The following is a 23191-nucleotide window of genomic DNA, read 5'->3' on the forward strand; positions in this document are numbered from 1 at the left end:
AAGACCTATTACTTTAGTTTAGCTTACCCACAAGATAGCACTTAACACCGTAATTATGGCTTCTGATGCTGCTGTACGTGCCATTTTTACCTACCGTGCTTGTCCATTAATGTATCAGTGCACTCTTTGACCATTAATGTATCAGTGCACTCTGACACCTGCACTCTCTGCCTTTCTTCCCACATGTCTGGAGGGTGCCCGAGGGGGCACCTTCTGAGCTGCCATCAGGGTCTACAGAAGGGTGCCATCACAGATGTGACCTGCGATCTATGACGATGTCGGTGCAGCTTCCATCCTGCCACCCGACACACGCCTATGTGGAGGACTGTCTCACTGATGGACTTTAACTAGGACCGGATCACAGTTTACACCTTGCTCTTAGCAAACAATCCGGCTACTTCTCTACCTTTATCCAGTAATGTTAGCATGCCCAGGGGGGTGGGGCTGCCAGTTGACCTTGGACCCCCAGAGGTTTTTTTCTCCCCACTTGGGAGTTTTTGGTTCCTCTCCTCCGCTGTCATCTGACTTTCTCTTTCATTTTTCCATTTTCACTGTTTCTGTGTTCTGTCGTTATCTCTGTTAAGGATGTTCCGCAACACACTCCTGTAAAGTGCATTGGGGCAACTTTGTTGTAAAAACTGCTATATAAAAATAAATTGAATTGAATTGAATTGAATTGAATTGAATTGAATTTACCAATGAAATGTTACATGAGTTTGGACATACCACACAGCCATAATAGAAAATTACAGTCTTTAGACAACATTCACACAAACCACAGATGTTAATGGATTAAACTGCAGAGAATATAGATTTTGATTCTATAATGCAGAAACTGGCCAAAAAGATTCAGAGTGACTTGAGGAGAGCGCAATACTTTGGTTCATCAAATCTAGTTCCACTTTCTGTTTTTCTTCCCACTTACAGCGTTTATCCGGTTAATGATCAGTTCTGCTTTTTTCTTTACCGACGATGCATCCACGCCTGCCATGACACCCTTTCGGCCTTGTTCACGTTGTGCAAGCAGAAAGGCTTTGTCTTCTTCAGCAGTAATTAATGACAATGCATCTGGTGAGCAATGTCAAATAAATCACAGAATGTCTCTGTGAAGCCTTCTTCTGCTGTCTGCGATTCAGTCCGACGTCCGTGGTTATTCTTTAGCCTTTTTCCATTTATAAGGGCCACCCTAGTGCATAATATAATAATAAATAGGGCTGTCCAAAATGAAGATCTATATTATGTGACGACAGAAAAATGATAACTGTTTTATTAAATATTCTGTCATTTATTGCATTGTGTTGCAAATCACAGTTAGTGGTAGTACATTTAAGCTATTTTATACATTTGAATGATACACTAGACAAATAAAAGTTAACAAGGCATAAGTTTATCCTTGTGATCATTTTACATAAACTATGCTTTGAACCTACAGAAAATGTGCTATATCCTGATATGTATCAACGAGATATGAAATGACCTAAAATGTCACATGAGTTTGGACATATCACACAGCCATAATAGACAATTACAATCTTTAGACAACATACACAGAAAACACAGATGCTAATTAGATAAACTGCAGAGAGTATAAATTTTGATTGTATAATGCAGAAATTCTAAGCCTGAAATCTGCGCTTAATTCATTGCAATGAAATGGTGCAGGAAAATGACTGTACCTTCTACAACGATCTCCCCTTTGCAGCTGTCATTCTGGATCACTGGAAAACGAAGAGTCCTCTTCTATCGCCTTGGCATTTTTCTAGGCTTTCTCATAACTTTCTACATAAAAAATATGCCGAGAAAAACAAATACAATCAGTGAATGAAATATAAAAACTTTTTTGGAGCTGAGTGGGTGATATGCCTCAGTATAATGGTGCTGTATACTAACAAATTGGTGTTAACAAATGGTCAAGGTTAATTCACTGACACAAAAACTTACCTGTTGAATAGGCGATTTCACCTGCATAACACTGCCAGGAAATGTCAGGTTTTACCTGATTGGTTGCAGCTTTTCTTATTTTGTCTGGCGAAACAAATGTTGGCCACGGACACTTATTCTCCCCCTTCATCCAGTGTTTGGTCACCACTGCTACTTCTTCCCGCTCAGGAAATTCCACCACATAAAATTCTGCCATCTACATGATTAGAAAAAGTGAAATCTAACTGCAACAGCATATTAAACTATCCATCCATCCATCCATTTTCCAAACCGCTTATCCTACTGGGTTACGGGGGGTCCGGAGCCTATCCCGGAAGCAATGGGCACGAGGCAGGGAACAACCCAGGATGGGGGGCCAGCCCATCGCAGGGCACACTCACACACCAGTCACTCTCACATGCATTCCTACGGGCAATTTAGCAAGTCCAATTAGCCTCAGCATGTTTTCGGACTGTGGGGGGAAACCGGAGAACCCGGAGGAAACCTCTCAACGACATGGGGAGAACACATGTAACCCAGGCGGACACTCAAACCTGGGTCCCAGAGGTGTGAGGCAACAGTGCTAACCACTGCACCACCATGCCACCCCATGCTGTGATTCATTTTCAATAAATGGTAAAAATTCTGACCCTACGCTATTTATTGCAAAAGCTTACACTTCCACACAGCTTTCTGGACAAAAATCCATTGCGACATACATTATTTTTACAAAATGTAATGCATATTTATTCATTAACGGGCTGTGCCTGCATTTTTCTATTATATGTGTGGAATTAGTTTCAGCTGAGACTCATAATAGAGGGTGGTAGGCTACTCGTGATATGAATTAGTTTCAGCTGAGATTCATAATAGAGGGTGGTAGGCTACTCGTGATATGAATTGGTTTCAGCTGAGACTCATAATATATGGTGGTAGGCTACTCGTGATATGAATTGGTTTCAGCTGAGACTCATAATAGAGGGTGGTAGGCTACTCGTGATATGAATTGGTTTCAGCTGAGACTCATAATAGAGGGTGGTAGGCTACTCGTGATGTGAATTAGTTTCAGCTGAGACTCATAATAGAGGGTGGTAGGCTACTCGTGATGTGAATTAGTTTCAGCTGAGACTCATAATAGAGGGTGGTAGGCTACTCGTGATGTGAATTAGTTTCAGCTGAGACTCATAATAGAGGGTGGTAGGCTACTCGTGATGTGAATTAGTTTCAGCTGAGACTCATAATAGAGGGTGGTAGGCTACTCGTGATGTGAATTAGTTTCAGCTGAGACTTATAATAGAGGGTGGTAGGCTTCTCGTGATGTGAATTAGTTTCAGCTGAGACTCATAATAGAGGGTGGTAGGCTACTCGTGATGTGAATTAGTTTCAGCTGAGACTCATAATAGAGGGTGGTAGGCTACTCGTGATGTGAATTAGTTTCAGCTGAGACTCATAATAGAGGGTGGTAGGCTACTCGTGATGTGAATTAGTTTCAGCTGAGACTTAGAGGGTGGTAGGCTACTCGTGATGTGAATTAGTTTCAGCTGAGACTCATAATAGAGGGTGGTAGGCTACTCGTGATGTGAATTAGTTTCAGCTGAGACTCATAATAGAGGGTGGTAGGCTACTCGTGATGTGAATTAGTTTCAGCTGAGACTCATAATAGAGGGTGGTAGGCTACTCGTGATGTGAATTAGTTTCAGCTGAGACTCATAATAGAGGGTGGTAGGCTACTCGTGATGTGAATTAGTTTTAGCTGAGACTCATAATATATGGTGGTAGGCTACTCGTGATGTGAATTAGTTTCAGCTGAGACTCATAATAGAGGGTGGTAGGCTACTCGTGATGTGAATTAGTTTCAGCTGAGACTCATAATAGAGGGTGGTAGGCTACTCGTGATATGAATTAGTTTCAGCTGAGACTCATAATAGAGGGTGGTAGGCTACTCGTGATATGAATTAGTTTCAGCTGAGACTCATAATAGAGGGTGGTAGGCTACTCGTGATATGAATTAGTTTCAGCTGAGACTCATAATAGAGGGTGGTAGGCTACTCGTGATATGAATTAGTTTCAGCTGAGACTCATAATAGAGGGTGGTAGGCTACTCGTGATATGAATTAGTTTCAGCAGAGACTCATAATAGAGGGTGGTAGGCTACTCGTGATATGAATTAGTTTCAGCAGAGACTCATAATAGAGGGTGGTAGGCTACTCGTGATATGAATTAGTTTCAGCAGAGACTCATAATAGAGGGTGGTAGGCTACTCGTGATATGAATTAGTTTCAGCTGAGATTCATAATAGAGGGTGGTAGGCTACTCGTGATGTGAATTAGTTTTAGCTGAGACTCATAATATATGGTGGTAGGCTACTCGTGATGTGAATTAGTTTCAGCTGAGACTCATAATAGAGGGTGGTAGGCTACTCGTGATGTGAATTAGTTTCAGCTGAGACTCATAATAGAGGGTGGTAGGCTACTCGTGATAAGAATTAGTTTCAGCTGAGACTCATAATAGAGGGTGGTAGGCTACTCGTGATATGAATTAGTTTCAGCTGAGACTCATAATAGAGGGTGGTAGGCTACTCGTGATATGAATTAGTTTCAGCTGAGACTCATAATAGAGGGTGGTAGGCTACTCGTGATATGAATTAGTTTCAGCAGAGACTCATAATAGAGGGTGGTAGGCTACTCGTGATATGAATTAGTTTCAGCAGAGACTCATAATAGAGGGTGGTAGGCTACTCGTGATATGAATTAGTTTCAGCAGAGACTCATAATAGAGGGTGGTAGGCTACTCGTGATATGAATTAGTTTCAGCAGAGACTCATAATAGAGGGTGGTAGGCTACTCGTGATATGAATTAGTTTCAGCAGAGACTCATAATAGAGGGTGGTAAGCTACTCGTGATATGAATTAGTTTCAGCAGAGACTCATAATAGAGGGTGGTAGGCTACTCGTGATATGAATTAGTTTCAGCAGAGACTCATAATAGAGGGTGGTAGGCTACTCGTGATATGAATTAGTTTCAGCAGAGACTCATAATAGAGGGTGGTAGGCTACTCGTGATATGAATTAGTTTCAGCAGAGACTCATAATAGAGGGTGGTAGGCTACTCGTGATATGAATTAGTTTCAGCAGAGACTCATAATAGAGGGTGGTAGGCTACTCGTGATATGAATTAGTTTCAGCAGAGACTCATAATAGAGGGTGGTAGGCTACTCGTGATATGAATTAGTTTCAGCAGAGACTCATAATAGAGGGTGGTAGGCTACTCGTGATATGAATTAGTTTCAGCAGAGACTCATAATAGAGGGTGGTAGGCTACTCGTGATATGAATTAGTTTCAGCAGAGACTCATAATAGAGGGTGGTAGGCTACTCGTGATATGAATTAGTTTCAGCAGAGACTCATAATAGAGGGTGGTAGGCTACTCGTGATATGAATTAGTTTCAGCAGAGACTCATAATAGAGGGTGGTAGGCTACTCGTGATATGAATTAGTTTCAGCTGAGACTCATAATAGAGGGTGGTAGGCTACTCGTGATATGAATTAGTTTCAGCTGAGACTCATAATAGAGGGTGGTAGGCTACTCGTGATATGAATTAGTTTCAGCAGAGACTCATAATAGAGGGTGGTAGGCTACTCGTGATATGAATTAGTTTCAGCAGAGACTCATAATAGAGGGTGGTAGGCTACTCGTGATATGAATTAGTTTCAGCTGAGACTCATAATAGAGGGTGGTAGGCTACTCGTGATATGAATTAGTTTCAGCTGAGACTCATAATAGAGGGTGGTAGGCTACTCGTGATATGAATTAGTTTCAGCTGAGACTCATAATAGAGGGTGGTAGGCTACTCGTGATATGAATTAGTTTCAGCTGAGACTCATAATAGAGGGTGGTAGGCTACTCGTGATATGAATTAGTTTCAGCTGAGACTCATAATAGAGGGTGGTAGGCTACTCGTGATATGAATTAGTTTCAGCTGAGACTCATAATAGAGGGTGGTAGGCTACTCGTGATATGAATTAGTTTCAGCTGAGACTCATAATAGAGGGTGGTAGGCTACTCGTGATATGAATTAGTTTCAGCTGAGACTCATAATAGAGGGTGGTAGGCTACTCGTGATATGAATTAGTTTCAGCTGAGACTCATAATAGAGGGTGGTAGGCTACTCGTGATATGAATTAGTTTCAGCTGAGACTCATAATAGAGGGTGGTAGGCTACTCGTGATATGAATTAGTTTCAGCTGAGACTCATAATAGAGGGTGGTAGGCTACTCGTGATATGAATTAGTTTCAGCTGAGACTCATAATAGAGGGTGGTAGGCTACTCGTGATATGAATTAGTTTCAGCTGAGACTCATAATATATGGTGGTAGGCTACTCGTGATATGAATTAGTTTCAGCCAAATCATCTAACAATGAACTGTGTTACTCTGTGAGGGGGTGTTGCATCTTGGCTATTTGTGCCCTTGAGAGGTAAAGTGGGCTATCCCACATTTTTGACCCCTACCCCCTTTTTATTGAATATTTTCAATTGGATAAGTTGTTATTATCTAAGTCATATCTCTGTGCTGCCTATGATATATATCAATTGTAGGGTATAGGCACACTGATTTTTAGACAAAAATTCAACTTTGGAGCTCATTTTCTCAAAACCTTGTTTTTGTGGGATAGCCCACTTTACCTCTCAAGGGCACATTAGCAGGCTAGGTGTTGAGCTTTGATTATACCTTCTGTATCCATGAGTATAACGCTACACTGCAAGGGCACCAACTTCACAAGCACTGGGAAAGCTGTTATCCAACTGTTAGCTTCTGTACTGTTTTAAAAATCCGAAAACCTTATGAAAGTATAAACCAAAAAAGAATGACTATGTTTTACATCTTCTCTGAGGTCTTCAATGGAAAACAATCAGTTGTTAATCACAAGCAGCTGCTTGTTAGGAAATTCACTACGCAAATGTCACAAGCAGCGCAGTTACAGAAATCTTTGATCCTGTTCTCACCGAGCAGCCACACGCCACTTTCTTGCTTTCCACACTTTTAATGCTTTAATGTTAACGTTTAACATTGTCAGAATGAACGAACAAACGAATGAATCGATGTCTATGGAATATAATCATATAGTCTTTCCTTTGTAGGTGCTTAAAATGGTTAGCGTTGTGATTTATTGTGCTATGTAATTTTCTCATAGTGTTAAATAGAATGCAAAGTCTTCATATATTATACACCATAAATTTTCCAAATCCAAGTTCTCTGAAGTGGGTGAATCTGAATACAAAAGAAAGTCAAATGGGAAAGTCAAATGGTAACAAACCTTCACATTATCCAAGACATAAGGCAAAGATTAAAAACAAATCAAATAAAAATGAGACTAGTCTTTTTCAGATGATTTTCTCAGTCGAGTCAGTCAGAAACTATCAACATGGAAATGAATGACTCATTGGCCAAACGCACCCTGATCTTATAACCAAACTATTTCTTTGGTGCAAAAAGCGCCATCTAGCGGTCATTATGTGTCAGTGACAGTGTCCTTATAAAAAGACTTACAGCTAGTGCCCTTATGACCGCCTAGCCGCACTATAAGTAGGTGAAACCAACACGCTGCTTCTAGTGTTAACTGTTTATTTGTGTTACCATTTGTGAGGAATCTGCAGTAGATTGAGTTTTGGTGGGTTGTCGGATGGACAGGGTTGTGATAGGGTCACTTTTATGACTGCATGAAGTGCTCTTTTACCATGGTCCACAAAATGACAGTAAATTTATTCAATAGTGACACTTCAAATGTGGCATTTATTATGAGTGCGCAGGCTTCATCATTCACAGGCTTTTCAGACGGGTGCTCAAACAGGGGGGCATGGCCGATGGGTACTTTTTGCCGCTGAAAATATTCGTGATCGCGTGGTGGGGGATATGGGCAGGATTCAGTGTAGTGTAGCACCAGGGAGATCCGCGCATCCCAGCATGCCTTGCAAGCACTCGTGTATGTAGCTCTGTGTCTGTGTAATTGTAAATAGCCCTTGTATTGTTCTTGTTATGGTCAGTTGTTTTCCTGAACGTGGCATGTATGTTTACCCATAAACAACATGTCTTGTGTGTGCCCTGTCCAGTCCTCACATGTTCCTAGCTTGTAGAACTCTCCCATCATGTGTGCACCTTACAGTTTGCCGTCTGACTGTAGAAATTGATTATATTGACATTGAATTACTGTAAATATTTGCTTATCCTTTGATTAATGATTGACACATTGACATATTGTCATTGAATCACTGTAAATACTGTACATGGTTAACATATGATTAATATGATTAACATAAGAACTACTCCTACATTTGTACTACCGTGTAAGATATTGTGTACGGCCTACTGCGACTGCTTCATAACTACAGGTCTTTGTGCACCAGTTGGGGCAGCTTCGAATCCCTTCATCCCCCTCCTTACTCTGCTGTTCGTCTCTCCAATGTCTGATCTCTCTTCAGGATCTGTGGAACCAACCGCAGGCAGCTCTCATGAGGCAAAGACACTTAGTATTTAAAATAATCTCTTCTTGCTAAGGCCTAAGACATAACATATCATTGAACTATATCTACTATGAAAGTTACTGAAGGAACATGTAACAAATAACACAAGTGAAATACTGATGTCAACAAACAAGACTTTCACCTCAAGTAGCAACTATATTTGTTAATGATTTGTACTTCAGTGGTAACGGTGTTACTACTAAGTATCTGTGTCCCCTCAAGCAAAGTGTGATCTCAGTTTCTTTAATTTGTGATTTTGAGTTTATCATACTACCTATTCAATTATTTAATTATCATAAACAGGTGTCACAATATTATAAAATGTTGTATTCACATAATTTCGCTCCTCGCAATGGTCCTCTTTGGAATAATAGATATTTTTACGGAGGACTGAAATTATATTCAATAATCATTGGATAGAAAGGGATAGCTGGCCTATTTTTCATTTAGTGGATCATAATTATGATTTGTTATATCACAGTCTATTTGTTCTAAAATAGGGGGCGGCATGGTGGTGCAGTGGTTAGCACTGTTGCCTCACACACATGTGTGCAGAGTTTGCATGTTCTCCCCATGTTGTCGTGGGGTTTCCTCCGGGTACTCCGGTTTCCCCCCACAGTCCAAAAACATGCTGAGGCTAATTGGACTTGCTAAATTGCCCATAGGAGTGTGTGTGTGAGTGCATGGTGTGTGAGTGTGCCCTGTGATGGGCTGGCCCCCCATCCTGGGTTGTTTCCTGCCTCGTGCCCATTGCTTCCGGGATAGGCTCCAGACCTCCCGCGACCCAGTAGGATAAGCGGTTTGAAAGATGGAGCTTCTAAAATATAACATTACTTGTTCAGTTAAAAGATTTTTTTTCCCTCCCCCCTCTGCGGAGGACTGCTTTATTTCTATTAATTTATTTAGTTTTATTTATTTCCTCAGGAGAGGGAGAGAGAGGGAAAGAAGGAAGAAAACGGAAAAGAGGGGAGATAGAGATAGAGGGAGAGAAAAGAGAAAAAAGATGAGAGAAAACAACAACCAACATCTGTACGAATCACAATGAACAGAAGCAACAGCAGAACAAGACAGTGTGTGTCTGTGACAACCTGTGTGTGTCTGTGAGAACCTGTGTGTACACCTGTATGTGTCTGTGAGAACCTGTGTGTACACCTGTATGTGTCTGTGAGAACCTGTGTGTACACCTGTATGTGTCTGTGAGAACCTGTTTGTACACCTGTGTGTGTCTGTGAGAACCTGTGTGTACACCTGTATGTGTCTGTGAGAACCTGTGTGTACACCTGTATGTGTCTGTGAGAACCTGTGTGTACACCTGTATGTGTCTGTGAGAACCTGTTTGTACCCCTGTGTGTGACTGTGAGAACCTGTTTGTACCCCTGTGTGTGTCTGTGAGAACCTGTGTGTACCCCTGTGTGTGTCTGTGAGAACCTGTTTGTACACCTGTATGTGTCTGTGAGAACCTGTGTGTACACCTGTATGTGTCTGTGAGTACCTGTTTGTACACCTGTGTGTGTCTGTGAGAACCTGTGTGTACACCTGTATGTGTCTGTGAGTACCTGTTTGTACACCTGTGTGTGTCTGTGAGAACCTGTTTGTACACCTGTATGTGTCTGTGAGAACCTGTGTGTACACCTGTGTGTGTCTGTGAGAACCTGTTTGTACACCTGTGTGTGTCTGTGAGAACCTGTTTGTACACCTGTGTGTGTCTGTGAGAACCTGTTTGTACACCTGTGTGTGTCTGTGAGAACCTGTTTGTACACCTGTATGTGTCTGTGAGAACCTGTTTGTACACCTGTATGTGTCTGTGAGAACCTGTGTGTACACCTGTATGTGTCTGTGAGAACCTGTGTGTACACCTGTATGTGTCTGTGAGAACCTGTTTGTACACCTGTGTGTGTCTGTGAGAACCTGTTCGTACACCTGTATGTGTCTGTGAGAACCTGTGTGTACACCTGTGTGTGTCTGTGAGAACCTGTTTGTACACCTGTGTGTGTCTGTGAGAACCTGTGTGTTCACCTGTATGTGTCTGTGAGAACCTGTGTGTTCACCTGTATGTGTCTGTGAGAACCTGTGTGTACACCTGTGTGTGTCTGTGAGAACCTGTTTGTACACCTGCGTGTGAACCCGGACCCCAGACATCCAGAGGCCCCCCAGGGCATGGGAGCCCCCAGAGGACAACCACAGGGAGAATAGCAGCCCCTCACCCAGAAAAGGGCAGAGGAGAGCTCCGGAGGGAGGCCATCCGGCAGCCACAGTGCAGGAGCCCCAGGGGGCCGTGGCGATGAGCCCGCAGGCTCTGCCGGCGGCCGGCCCCACCAGGGCAGACCGGACCCCGGGCCCAGAGATCCAAGGGTCCCCCCACCCCCCAGCAAGGGCCCGACAGAGCCAGGAGGGCCGGACTCCGCCAGGCAACTGTCGAGGGTGAGCCAGCACCCACCCGAGCATCCAGCCCGGACATCGAGAACCACCAACGCACCAGCGGCCGGGGGCCCCATCCACCGGCAGGGAGTGTGGCGGGGGGGAATAGAGCCCGAGATGTTATTTCAGGTGGAGTCTAGGACCCAACCTGACACATGCGTATAGACAAACAGGCACACACATATACAAGCATACGTTCCCACATAAACAAATATTCACACATTCACCAAACACAGAGACACACAAAAATGAACGCTGTACACAAACTCTCACTCCCCATATATACTCTATATGGACCCCTATTTTTCCTCTGGCGAGGAGACCAGAAGATCACCCCGGACCCCGCAGCAGCCGAGAAGCCCACCAGCCCAGACCCCGACCAGACGGCCAGCTCTTCCTCTCAGCCCCCAGCCCCAAATGGCGAACAGAGAACAGAGGTGTAAAAAGACCCCATGCCCCCCTTCGCCCGCTCAGATGTGGTGTTGGTGTGTGTTGTTCTAAAGTGCTTTTAAAACAGGTGAAGGGCATGGCACTAACCACCCCCTGCCGACTAACAGCTGGTGTTAGCTCCGCCTCTCCCCAGAGCCCTCAATGTCTGTGTGTGATTAAAATTGAGATGTGGGCCCTGGCACCAGAGGTAAGGCTGAATGAACAGACCGCCCTCTGGATGCCATTCTGTGTGCCCATCCCCAACGCCCTAAATGTATGTGTCATGAGAGAGTAAGTAATGAGAGTGTCTACGTTGTAGTGTATGAATGAGGTACAGGTGGTCGCGAGGGGACAGAGGAGGAATACCTACCCTGCATCCCAGCAACGCACCTACACCTCAAAGCCCTACATGTGTGGTGGTGTGATGGAGCGGGAGGAGGGAAGCATTTAGGGATGGGGAGGAAAGGAATGGGGGGGGGGCAAAGTACCTCCCCCCCCCGGAGCCAGCTCCCCCGCTGACCCCCATAGGCAGCCCCGTTCCCTGAAATCCACCCAGGGCGGGGGGCCCAGGCCCATCCAGACTGTGGCCCAAGGCAGTGGCACCACCGGACCCCACAGAGCCCAAGGCGCCCCACCGGGCCCCCCGGGGCCCAGGGCAGCTCACCAGAACCCACCACAGAGGAAAAACTACACCCGCCCCAACAGTCTGTTAACTCCCAGATTGCATAAGACGAAAGACATCCAGGTTGAGTCCATCCTCCTCCTCTATTGGAATCCCCCCCCCCGCAGAGTGGATACCCCAAAAGCAGGGACCCCCTGCGGACAGATGCCCCCGTGCATGCACCAACCCACACCCCAGCAACACACCCACCAGGACCCAAGCCCCCCCAGCCCAGCCGGAACCCCGGCCCGGAGGCAGAGCGCCCCCCGAACCCCAAGCCCGCCCCAGATCTACCCAGCAGCAGCACGGCCACCAGGCCGGTAACCTACGTCCGCCGGCACAGGCTCCCCCAGCAGCGCCGCCTGCAGCCGCCAGAAGGACCCCACCCAAGAGCCACCAAAGCCCCACCCAGGCCAGGACCACAGTCCCAGTGCCGAACCCCCCCAGCAACCCACCCCCAGGGAACCCCCAGATGCCCCGAGCCAATATGCCCCCCCCCCCCCCACGCCAACAGCAATGACCAAAGTGGGACAAAACCGTGACCCCCCACCCCCACTAGGTGATGGAGCTGATCAAAGGAGCTCAGAGAGATTGATCTAGTGTGGCGGCAGAAGCTGTATCAAGACTAATATGGTTCAACAAACTGTCTCTATATTGGTTGATATTAAGATTATTTTTATTTTTCCAGTTCATAAGGACAGTCAGGGGCGACATGGTGGTGCAGTGGTTAGCACTGTTGCCTCACACCTCTGGGACCCGCGTTCGAGTCTCCTCCTGGGTCACATGTGTGGAGTTTGCATGTTCTCCCCATGTCGTCGTGGGGTTTCCTCCGGGTACTCCGGTTTCCCCCCACAGTCCAAGAACATGCTGAGGCTAATTGGACTTGCTAAATTGCCCGTAGGAATGCATGTGTGAGTGAATGGTGTGTGAGTGTGCCCTGCGATGGGCTGGCCCCCCATCCTGGGTTGTTCCCTGCCTCGTGCCCATTGCTTCCGGGATAGGCTCCAGACCCCCCGCAACCCAGTAGGATAAGCGGTTTGGAAAATGGATGGATGGATGGATAAAGACAGTCTTCTTAGCAATGCATAAGGTGGTGAAAGCCATGTGGGTTGTGTTAATCTCTGTAGTGACACGATCTAGGTCGCCCATGACTGAAGGAGAGGCTGGAATGGTACATTTCAGAAAGTGTCCTGTATATTTTAGGCAGTAATTTGGGGGTTTTGAGATTAAGGAATTCTGCCACACTTGGTGGTATTTGTAATTTGATTTGATTAGACCTTAATTTTTTTTTTACTATAGATTTAACTTTTTGATATTCTAAAAATCTATTCTTGTTAATCCCATATTGTTTAACTAATATGTCAAAGGGAATAAAGTCTATTCCTTCGAATATATGTTCCAAGTATTTAATACCTTTACAACTCCAATCTGGGAAGTTTATCATATTATTATTTAGTAGTACATCAGGGTTGTTCCAGATGGGTGTACGTTTGCATGGGATTAATGAAGACTCAGTTGCTTTTAGAAACTCCCACCACGCTGTCAGAGAAGAGCTGATACTGATGCTTTTAAAGTATTCGTGTCGTTTAATGTTTGAGCTAATGAATGGTAGATCCGAAATCTTTATATTATTGCATAGTGCTTGTTCTACGTCTAGCCAAGGCTCATCTAAGAGGGTATGTTTTAACCACCCTGAGATGTTTTGGAGCCTGTTGGCTAAGAAATAGTGGTGAAAGTTAGGCAGATCTAGTCCTCCTTTGTCCTTAGTCCTTTGCAGTGTTTTTACGCTAATACGTGGGGGTTTATCTTTCCAGAGGAATTTAGAGATGGCGTAGTCCAGAGATCTAAACCAGTCAGGTGGTGGTTTGCTCGGGATCATTGCAAATAAATAATTAATTCTTGGCAAAACCATCATTTTTATTGAGGCGACCCTTCCCATAAGTGATATGGGTAGGGACTTCCACCTAACCAGATCATCCTCTACTTTTTTTAAAAGTGGGGTATGGTTTAGTTTAGTTAAATCTGCCAGCCTAGGTGAAACGTTAATACCTAAATATTTAGTATCTCCAGAGTGGGAGAATTATTCTGGAAGGAGCAATTCATTGGAGAACTGTAGATTTTAACCAATTTATCGAATAATCTGAGACTCTTCAGAAAGAGTTTATTAATGTAATTACCTCAGAAAGAGTGGTTTGTGAATGCTAGAGAAAAAGTAACACATCATCCGCATAAAGACTTACCTTATGTTCTACATTCCTGCATTTAATGCCTTTGATCACTATAGCCTGTCTGATTGCTGCTGCTAGTGGTTCAATAAAAATTGCAAATAGTGAGGGGGAGAGAGGGCATCCCTGCCTGGTGCCCCTCTTGAGACAGAAACTGGAGGATGTTTGGTCATTCGTCCTGACATATGCTGTTGGGGAACTATATAATATTTTTAACCAGTTTATGAAAGAATTTCCGAAACCAAATTTGCGTAAAGCTGCAAATAACAGAGAATGGTTAACTCTATCAATTGCTTTTTCTGCATCTAGAGACAATATTGTAATTTGAAGGTTTTTATTGCATGAATAGTCTATCAGATTAAGTAATCTTTGTGTATTTGTTGATGAGTGCCTCCCTTTTATGAAACCAGTCTGGTCAGGATGAATTATGAGAGGGGTTATCTTCTCTATTCTTTTTGAGAGAGCTTTGCAGATTATTTTAAGGTCAGCGTTAATAAGGGATATTGGACGATAGCTGGTAGGCAATGTAGGGTCTTTGCCTGGTTTTAGCAAGAGACTAATGTTAGCAGAATTCATATTTGGTGGTAGCCTATCATTTTCCCTGGTTTCTTGCAACATTCTGTAGAATGTTGGTGCCAGAGTTGTCCAGAATTCTTTATAGAATTCTGCTGGAAATCCATCTGGACCTGGCGCCTTTTTATTGGGCATACCGTTCTGGGCTTCCTGGAGTTCACCTGGAGTCAGCGGAGAGTCCAGTGCCATCGCTTGATTGTCTGATAATTTCGGAAGGGTTATACTATCAAGAAACTGATCAATTTCGTCTTTAGATGGGTTTATCTGTGGTGAATATAAAGATTTGTAAAAGTCCCTGAAAGTGTTGCTTATTCTGTCAGGATCATATACTGTATCCCCATTTGAGTCTTTAATAGCACATATAGCTGTTTTTTCTTATTTATTTTTAACTGATTAGCTAAAAATTTACCTGATTTGTTACCATGTTCATAATTTTGTCAGCGAAGCCTTTGTGCTAAGAATTGAGTTTTTTTATTAATAATTTCATTTAATTCTAGTTTTGCTTTACGTATTTTATTCAGCATTTCCTGTTCCTGGGATGAAACGTAGGCTTCTTCTAAGGATTTGATGGTTTCTTCTAATTCCTGAATACACTTGTTTTCTTTTTTCTTTTTATGTGATGAGAATGAGATTATTTTACCTCTCATCACAGCTTTGCCTGCTTCCCAGAGAACAGATGCTGATGTTCCAGGCAGGTCATTATAGTCTAAATATAAAGCCCACTCTTTTTTAAAATAGTTAATAAAGTCTCCATCTTTAAGCAATGATGTATTAAATCTCCAGTTTCTACTTGGTGGAGTGGCCTTCCTATTTATTAGGCTTAAAGAAACAGGAGCATGATCGCTGACAGCTATAGGGTGTATCTCTGTGTCTGAAATGTCACTCAGCAGAGAGCTACTGACTAGGAAATAATCCAGACAAGAGTAAGAGTGATGGACATGTGAGAAGAAAGTATATTCCCTACGGGTGGGGTGAAGAGAACGCCATGCATGGCAAAGTCCGTAGTCGCTCATGTGCTGTTTAACTATATTTATGGATTCCCAATTGCGCTGAGCAGCTGTGCTGAGCCTGTCCATTTCTTTATCTAGTCCAAATTTGAGGTCAACCCCCAGAACAAGTGCGCAATCTAGGTGTTCAGAGAGTGCGGTAAATAAAACGTGGAAGAATGAGGGGTTATCAACATTTGGACCATATATACTAACAATACATAACTTTTTGTTAAGTATAGATAATTTAATAATGATAAATCTACCCTCTGGATCTATAACTGTGAAACTGACATTTGCACATGCAAATGAATGAGGTATAAGCGAGCGTGTACGCGCTTGTGTGTGTGTGTGTGTGTGTGTCCTATGTGTCTGTGTGCGCTATGAGGTCAGAGTGGTTGTGGTAACGCTGAGTGCATATGTACGTGGTCGTGCCGTGCAGATGCGTAACGATTGAGGGTTTTGTGTGTGACAGAGTAGAAAAGCAGGTGATCGGTGCAGTGAAAGAAGGGGGAAGTGAGGGATACATACAAAGGGGCGAGTTGGTGAGGGTTTACATGGGGACAAGAGAAAAGCGTAAACATCGCTAGTACTATAGCGCTGCGGAGACTGACGGTAATGTATTCAGTATGACATCAGGTTACATTGGCAGAATGACATGTATGAGCTAGAGAGATGTTAATGGAAAAGGATTAGAGGAAATAAGAAAAATATATAACGGGTTCTTATCTGGACTGGCGTTAATATAACCAGGGAGTGGTACTGGGGTCGCGGTACAGCTGCCCATCCACGTAGAGCCGGTCTACGGCGATGACAGCTCGGGAGCCCTTCTGAATGAAGTTACGTCGGATTGGGAACAGAACTCTGCGTCGCTCCAGGATCTCTTTGGGGAACTGGTCGTTTACGCCAAAGTCTGTTCCTTTCAGCTCCCTGCCGCGGCTCTTCACCTGCTCCTTCTGCTTAAAATGTCCAAATTTAGCCACAATAGGACGCGGTCTCAGTGCACCAGGCCTCTTGGCTCCCAGCCGATGGACTCTCTCAAAGCAGATGTTTTTCAGGTGGGTCTTCATAAAGGTTTTAACAGTAACTTCTGCGTCCTCTTCGGCAGATTCCGAGATGCCCGAAAACACCAGGTTATCGCTCATGTTACGGGCCTGTAGATCGATGACAGTCTCTTTCGTTTTTTATTTTCTTCATTTAGATGGGTCATATTTTCAGTTAGAGACTTAACCGTTTTCAGCAGAGAGTTTCCACCTGCTGCTGGCTGAACTCCAAAGATTCCCTCAGGGATTTGAATTCCTGATGTAGAATCTCGACCAGAGCCAACCTCGTGTCGAAGCTGGACAATCGCTTGTCGATTGAATCCAGGATGTCGGCAAAGTCTTTACCAGTCGGCGATGCTGTTCCGGGGGAGTCTGCCAGGCGACTTCTTTTGGAGGACGGCGTCTCGCTTTTGGCTGGAGAAGATGCATTTGCGTTCTTCTTCATGACTATAATGTCGAAGTACCGGTCGATGTATTCCTGAAGAGATTCCAAATTCCCCTCGCTGTCCTCGCTGTTCATTCAGATTTTCCGCCAAGTCTCCGGCGTCTGACGTCACCTACAGCATTTCTTTTTGCTTTAACAAAACGATCCTTATACATATTAAGAAAAAATGTTAACTACAGTACATTGTATATATGCCTGGTGATTTTTGATTGAGTTTGATTATCAAACTCTAAAGGTCAGTCCTTGGGGTGTGCACTTGTGTGCGTGTCTGGGGTTTTGTGTGTGTGTGTGTGTGTGTCTGTGTGTGTGTGTGTGTGTCTGTGCCTGTGTCCTGGGGGTCAGACTGGAGAACCTGCCGGAGGTGTCTGAGAGGAGAATGCTGAAAAAGCTTCTCAGCATCATGGACAACCCCTCCCACCCCATGCACGCTGCCATGATGGGTCATCAGAGCTCCCACAGCAAAAGACTAATTGCCTCCAAATGCAGAACCGAACGCCACAGGAAATCCTTCTTACCTGTGGCAATAAGACTGTATAACTCTTCCTCATTTTGTAGGTGATTTTTTCAGAATCTGTCATTAATCCTTATTTGGATTGTGCAATATTACACATCTGTTTGGTATTGAATGTTTGTTTTATCCATCATCACATGCCGCTATCTCAATTATTCAAGGCACAACACTAAGACACTTTTCATTACCACATGCACTAATAATCTGTTATTTTATATTTGTTATAGCTTAGTTACAGTTTTTTTTACTTTGTACTGAGTATGAGTATTTATATAGTTATAATACAAAGTATTACTCATAGTTATTTGCACAATTATTTTCTTTACCTTACCTTTATTCCTGTTGTTGCACTGAGCATGTAAAGGACAAAATAATTTCCCTCGGGATAAAGTTTTTTTCTTATCTTATCTTATCTGTGCGTGCGTGTGTGTCTGTGTGTGTGTGCGTGTGTGTGTGTGTGTGTGCGTGCGCTCGCATGAGTGTGAACAAACATTTACTGAAAAAGCTTGTTTATTAAAATAACTAAGGCATTATTCTACCAAAGTTTTAAAATGTTTTTAATGTATGTCACTACTGTAAATACCGGGCACTAGTTCCTATAGCTAATACATGTAATTAAATAAACCGGGGGCGACTTATTTAAAATAAACTAACAAAATACAGCTAAAATGTTTTTGATGCTGGTTGCTAAATGCCGCTCACTACACAGCAAATGTGCCAGTGTTAAATTAACACTGCATGGTGTTTATATGGGTCCAGTGTTATCTTTCACACTTTACAGAGTGCCTTGAGTGTTGTTTTTACAGTGTTAATCTTTATTAACTCTTATAGTGTTCAATTTACACCATAGGATGTTACTGTAAGTCACCGAGTCTCCACCTCCACATATCTGCCCCATTTTAATATGTGCACAAGAAGTCCTGAGGATCAGAAGAGCCGTCCCACATTTACCCACCATTATGAGAAAGACTCTGACTAAAAAGGACCTTACAGCTTTCTCTTGGTTTATATTGAGACTTTGCTGACTCAGTTCTGACTGATCCTGAAGATTAGAGAGCTGTGGTGCTGGTGGCTTTATAGCATGTTGGTGTGAAGTCAGCAAAAATCTCTTGGAAACCGACAGCACACGTCTCCAGAGTGGTGTATGTTTTAATGGGGTGGGGGTGTATTTGATTGCCGGTCCTGCTCTTGAATGTTTAGCATATGTGGAAAGGTGTTAGGACAGTTGTGATGCCCTTTTCTGTGCAGCTCCTGGTATGGTGTGAACCCATATAGACATCATGCAGTGTTAATTTAACACTGGCACATTTGCTGTGTACTTTTAATAAGTCAACTATGTAGCAGAGCTGGGCAGCTTTATAGCTATTCAGAGTTTCTGTCAGTTTTTGAAATCCCAATAAGCCCTAAAGTTTGCCATTGTTTTTGATACAATCCCTGATGGAGTAGTTATGTTGTTGAAGAATTTTGTTCCATCTATGGATCCTGTTGAATCTGCTGTTGGTAAGGTGTGTTTTTCTATACATGCTTTTCAAGAAATAATAGTTAAAAAATCAGGACATTCTTTACCAAAAACTACACCTTCGTTCCATATGTTGTTTCATACTGGAATGGCATAGTGGATAATATACCTTGGAAAAAGGTGTGGACTTTACCATGTAAGTTTTTATTAACAAGTAATGTAGAAGTCACCTTTAAATTGTCACATAAAGTTTATCCGTCCAAATATTTTCAATCTAAAAGGATCAGAGAGATTGACACCAGCTGTTCTTTCTGTGAATGTGACTGCAAAACTAATGTTCGTTTATTTTGATCTTGCCCTTTTTCTGAAAAATTCTACTCTGATATGCTTAACATGATACAAACAAATGTATGTCATAATTTTCAGTTTTCTTGTAAAGAAGTTTTTTGCGGTTTTTTGTACCCGGAAGAATATATGTCACGATCGCCGTCGGGCGGGCAGGGAGCGGAGAATCAGGAGCTCCGGCTTATTAGGTAGAACAAACAGACGAGGCGAAACCCGGAGCACGACGTCTATGACGGAACTGGGGATACGTACTCTGACTTGGACTTAAATACACAGGACTGAATGAAACAAGAAGAAACATCTGATAACGTCCGGGTTCCATATGAGGTTAACGAGGGGGGCGTGGCACACAGGAGGATCGTACGAGCCGGGCGCGACAATACAGATAAATTTAATACTACTAATTTTATATTCATAAATGTAAATACAATAAATCTAACCAATTTTTCCTTGTTCACAAATTAGACCTAATAAATTATATTAATCTAATAACTAGTCTAAAAATAAAAAACAATCAGAACTGTATCCTGATTTGATGCGTTTTTACCTGATGTATAAAATGTTCTGTTATATTTGGTATTGAGATGGTATCTTTTACTTTGTAATAACTCTGTCTGAATGTCATTTTTTGTTTTTGTTTTGTTTAATGTTCTGTCTGTAAAATATATTACCTGTACTTGTTGAGTATTGGAATTTTTTTTTTAAAAGTGTGATTCAAGTGTTTAGTTTGGCCTTTACTTCGTTACACCAGTTAATATATTTTGATGAAATTATAAAATTACACAGTTTTGTCTTTGACCCCCCCAAATAGCTTGGATCCCCCCATTTCTAAATTTCTCAAATCGCCACTGTTAATGATTTAAGTGTTACTGCAGTACCGCTTTTTACACGCACGATCATCCTGAATGTGTGTTATAAGGCCACTTAAAAAAAAAAAATTGGTTCTTGTCCTTTTTTTTTTTGGAGGGGGTGGGTCTGGGGGGGGAGAGGGATTTATTATTATTATTATTATTTTATTTTATTTTTTTACAAATTTTGATTGACTGTTTGGACTTTCAAATATGTAAGAAAATACATATTTGAAAATACATACCGAAGAGAGCAGACCTACTTAGTACGCCTCCTCAGTTCTTCCAGTTTGTTGCGTTTCAAATATATTAAATGTAAGAAAATACAAGAATGTAAATTCCTTGATCCATGTGTATCTCATAAATGCCTTCCCAACTATTGATTTGGATACTTTATGCTGATGTTTCATTCGTGAATATAAAAATGATACTATTTGAAACCAATATTCTGTTTGTCATTCCCATTCTAAATGAACAACCAAGATTTTAAAATATATATCTAGAAAGAAAGTGTATTAGAACATGTTAAAACATGAGGAATTTACAAAATACAGGAACCTGAATGGTTGAACAAGGAAATGCAACTCTACAAACAAGTACTTAAGAACATGTACCACATCACTTCCCCAGATTTAAATCTTTGCACCAGCCCATCTCAGGTAGAGACAAATTTAGGTTCATGAAACCATTCCAAGACTAGGATTACACAATGTGGATCAATCGTCGATGTGGAATGCGCGGGAAATTCAAATTTCGTCATTCTTGGGCATTTTCCATGCGATTTTTACGAAATAAAAAAAAATTCGGGTCAGAGGCATTTCGGCGGGTCGAGAGGGAACGAGAACCATTTTTTTTAAGTGGCCTAACCGAATTACGGTTATTGTTACTAATAGATGTGGACCCCTTGTTAGTTTCCCATATGCTAAATATTGTGTTCAATACTGTTATTATTTTGCACTGTTATTTGCATTGTTCATCTCTTGTGATAGTGTAATGTACTGCGTGGCTGATGGGTTTAAGGCAGGGACAACTGTGGTGCGATTCAGGCAGGCAGGGTAACAGGAGCGGAGCACACACAGGCACTTTGGCCAGCTCGCGGCGGGGTCCACTGAGTGGAGTGCAAAGAGCGCATGGGTCATGCAGAGCACTAGACAAGGATCGCAGCATACAGTCCTGTTTAACAAGCGGGTTTTTCTGCTTGTGTTTCAGTGTTTTTCCGGTGAAGTAAAAATCATCACATCATTGAAAAAGAACCCTATGCATGCCTGGAATTTATTCACCTTGTCCAAGTGTGCAACATAGACACATAGATAATATCCCCCCAAAACCCTACGAAGTGCCGCTGAGTCCGTGTCCATTTTTTGCATGAGACGGAGCTGATCATTTCCTGCCTGTAAACGAAAGTGAAATTAAGTGTCGGCATTTTAAAGGCAGAGTCGCCATTTTATCAAGAAACATTTTATCAAGATTCTGGAATAATGTAAAGATATTCTATGTTTCAAGGTAAGATTAAATTAATAATAATAAAATTGATATGTTTAACACAGCCTACATATACAGCGGAATTTAAAATTTTCAATATAATTGAACATTAAATATACGTCCGTACAGCACAGTAGGTTACTGTACGTGTATCAGAAGAGTTTTCAAATTAACATCAATAATATTGAATTACTTACGCTCAGCCATGAGTTCACCTAATATACTGTGCTGCGTAAACATGGACCGGGACGTAGGCTGTAATATTTTGAAGCTATATTAAGTTTTTCTTTTATTAAGTGTTGGGGATTAATGGCAGTGTGCCGAAACATCCGGGTTAAACTCAATGCTTAACTTTTTATTAAATCAAAGGTTTTACCACGGATCTGTTCTGTGTTCTCCAATCTGAAATGTGCTGATCTTAATTGTAGTCATACTTTGCAGTCGTATTTAAACTGTTTAATGCAAATAGTACGTAAGTCTGATTTTAATAATCGGTAAATAATAAGTCAAACGCAACCCACAGCGCAGCTGAATGACAGAAGGTGGTGTCACTTACTCCGCCAAACCGTGAGTAGTGGAGCCGACCAATCACAACAAATCATTAACAGTAATAAGATAGAAAGATATCTCTCAATGGAGGAAATTGATGATTTTATATCGTCCAAGGTGTTTAGAGATTTTTCAATACCATCGATACGAGCCAAAATCCGGTCAGCACAGAATCGGCACCGCCCACGATAGAATGGTCATCGTCTGCCTGACCAGCGGATACTTGTCGAGCTGATTAATTTTTTTTTTTTTTCTTGTCAGTGTGAGAACGAGTTAAGGAAAAAATGGGAAAATCTTTGTGACTTCGACATGGTTAAAGTATATTCGGAACTATTGTAATAGCGATTTGGACTTGTCATACTTTTAGGTCCCTTGGAAATCAGTCTCAGAATCAGAATCGGGTTTATTGGCCAAGTATGTGAGCGAACACATACAAGGAATTAGATTCCGGTAGATGGTCTCAAGCACAACAGTGTAAAACCAACAACAATCTACAATATGAATATGTATTATGGATTTATATTTATACATATAAAGGTAAATGTTAAAAAAATATACTGAACAAAAATATAAACGCAACACTCTTGTTTCTGCTCCCATTTTTCATGAGATGGACTTAAAGATCTACAATTCATTCCAGATACACAATATTACCATTTCTCTCAAACATTTCTCACAAATCAGTCTAAATGTGTGATAGTGAGCACTTCTGCTTTGCTGAGATAATCCATCCCACCTCACAGGTGTGCCACATCAAGATGCTGATCTGACATCATG

At 42.3% G+C, this 23191-nt stretch overlaps 1 protein-coding gene and 1 long non-coding RNA gene across 10 annotated transcripts in view; one reads left to right on the forward strand and one right to left on the reverse strand.

Moving 5' to 3' along the window:
- Nucleotides 1-9527: 9527 nt before the first annotated feature.
- LOC125723871 (uncharacterized) lies at nt 9528-10441 on the reverse strand. 9 transcript variants are annotated; one of them, XR_007386994.1, is made up of 3 exons: nt 10073-10365; nt 9657-10040; nt 9528-9592 (listed from the first exon to the last, which is right to left on the reverse strand). It is a non-coding gene; the product is annotated as an uncharacterized LOC125723871 (long non-coding RNA). The 9 variants fall into 9 exon arrangements; XR_007386987.1 differs by having other exon boundaries at nt 9529-9644; nt 9677-10040; XR_007386993.1 differs by having other exon boundaries at nt 9537-9612; nt 9677-10040.
- An 11077-nt stretch (nt 10442-21518) lies between these two features.
- LOC125723898 (NACHT, LRR and PYD domains-containing protein 12-like) overlaps nt 21519-23191 on the forward strand; it is a 64684-nt gene continuing 63011 nt past the window's right edge. The window contains exon 1 of the mRNA XM_049000724.1: nt 21519-21886. The gene's annotated coding sequence lies outside the window, so the exon portion shown is untranslated. The remainder of the gene's footprint in view (nt 21887-23191) is intronic.

This window comes from Brienomyrus brachyistius, unplaced genomic scaffold (assembly GCF_023856365.1).
Source record: "Brienomyrus brachyistius isolate T26 unplaced genomic scaffold, BBRACH_0.4 scaffold52, whole genome shotgun sequence".
Lineage (NCBI taxonomy): Eukaryota > Metazoa > Chordata > Actinopteri > Osteoglossiformes > Mormyridae > Brienomyrus > Brienomyrus brachyistius.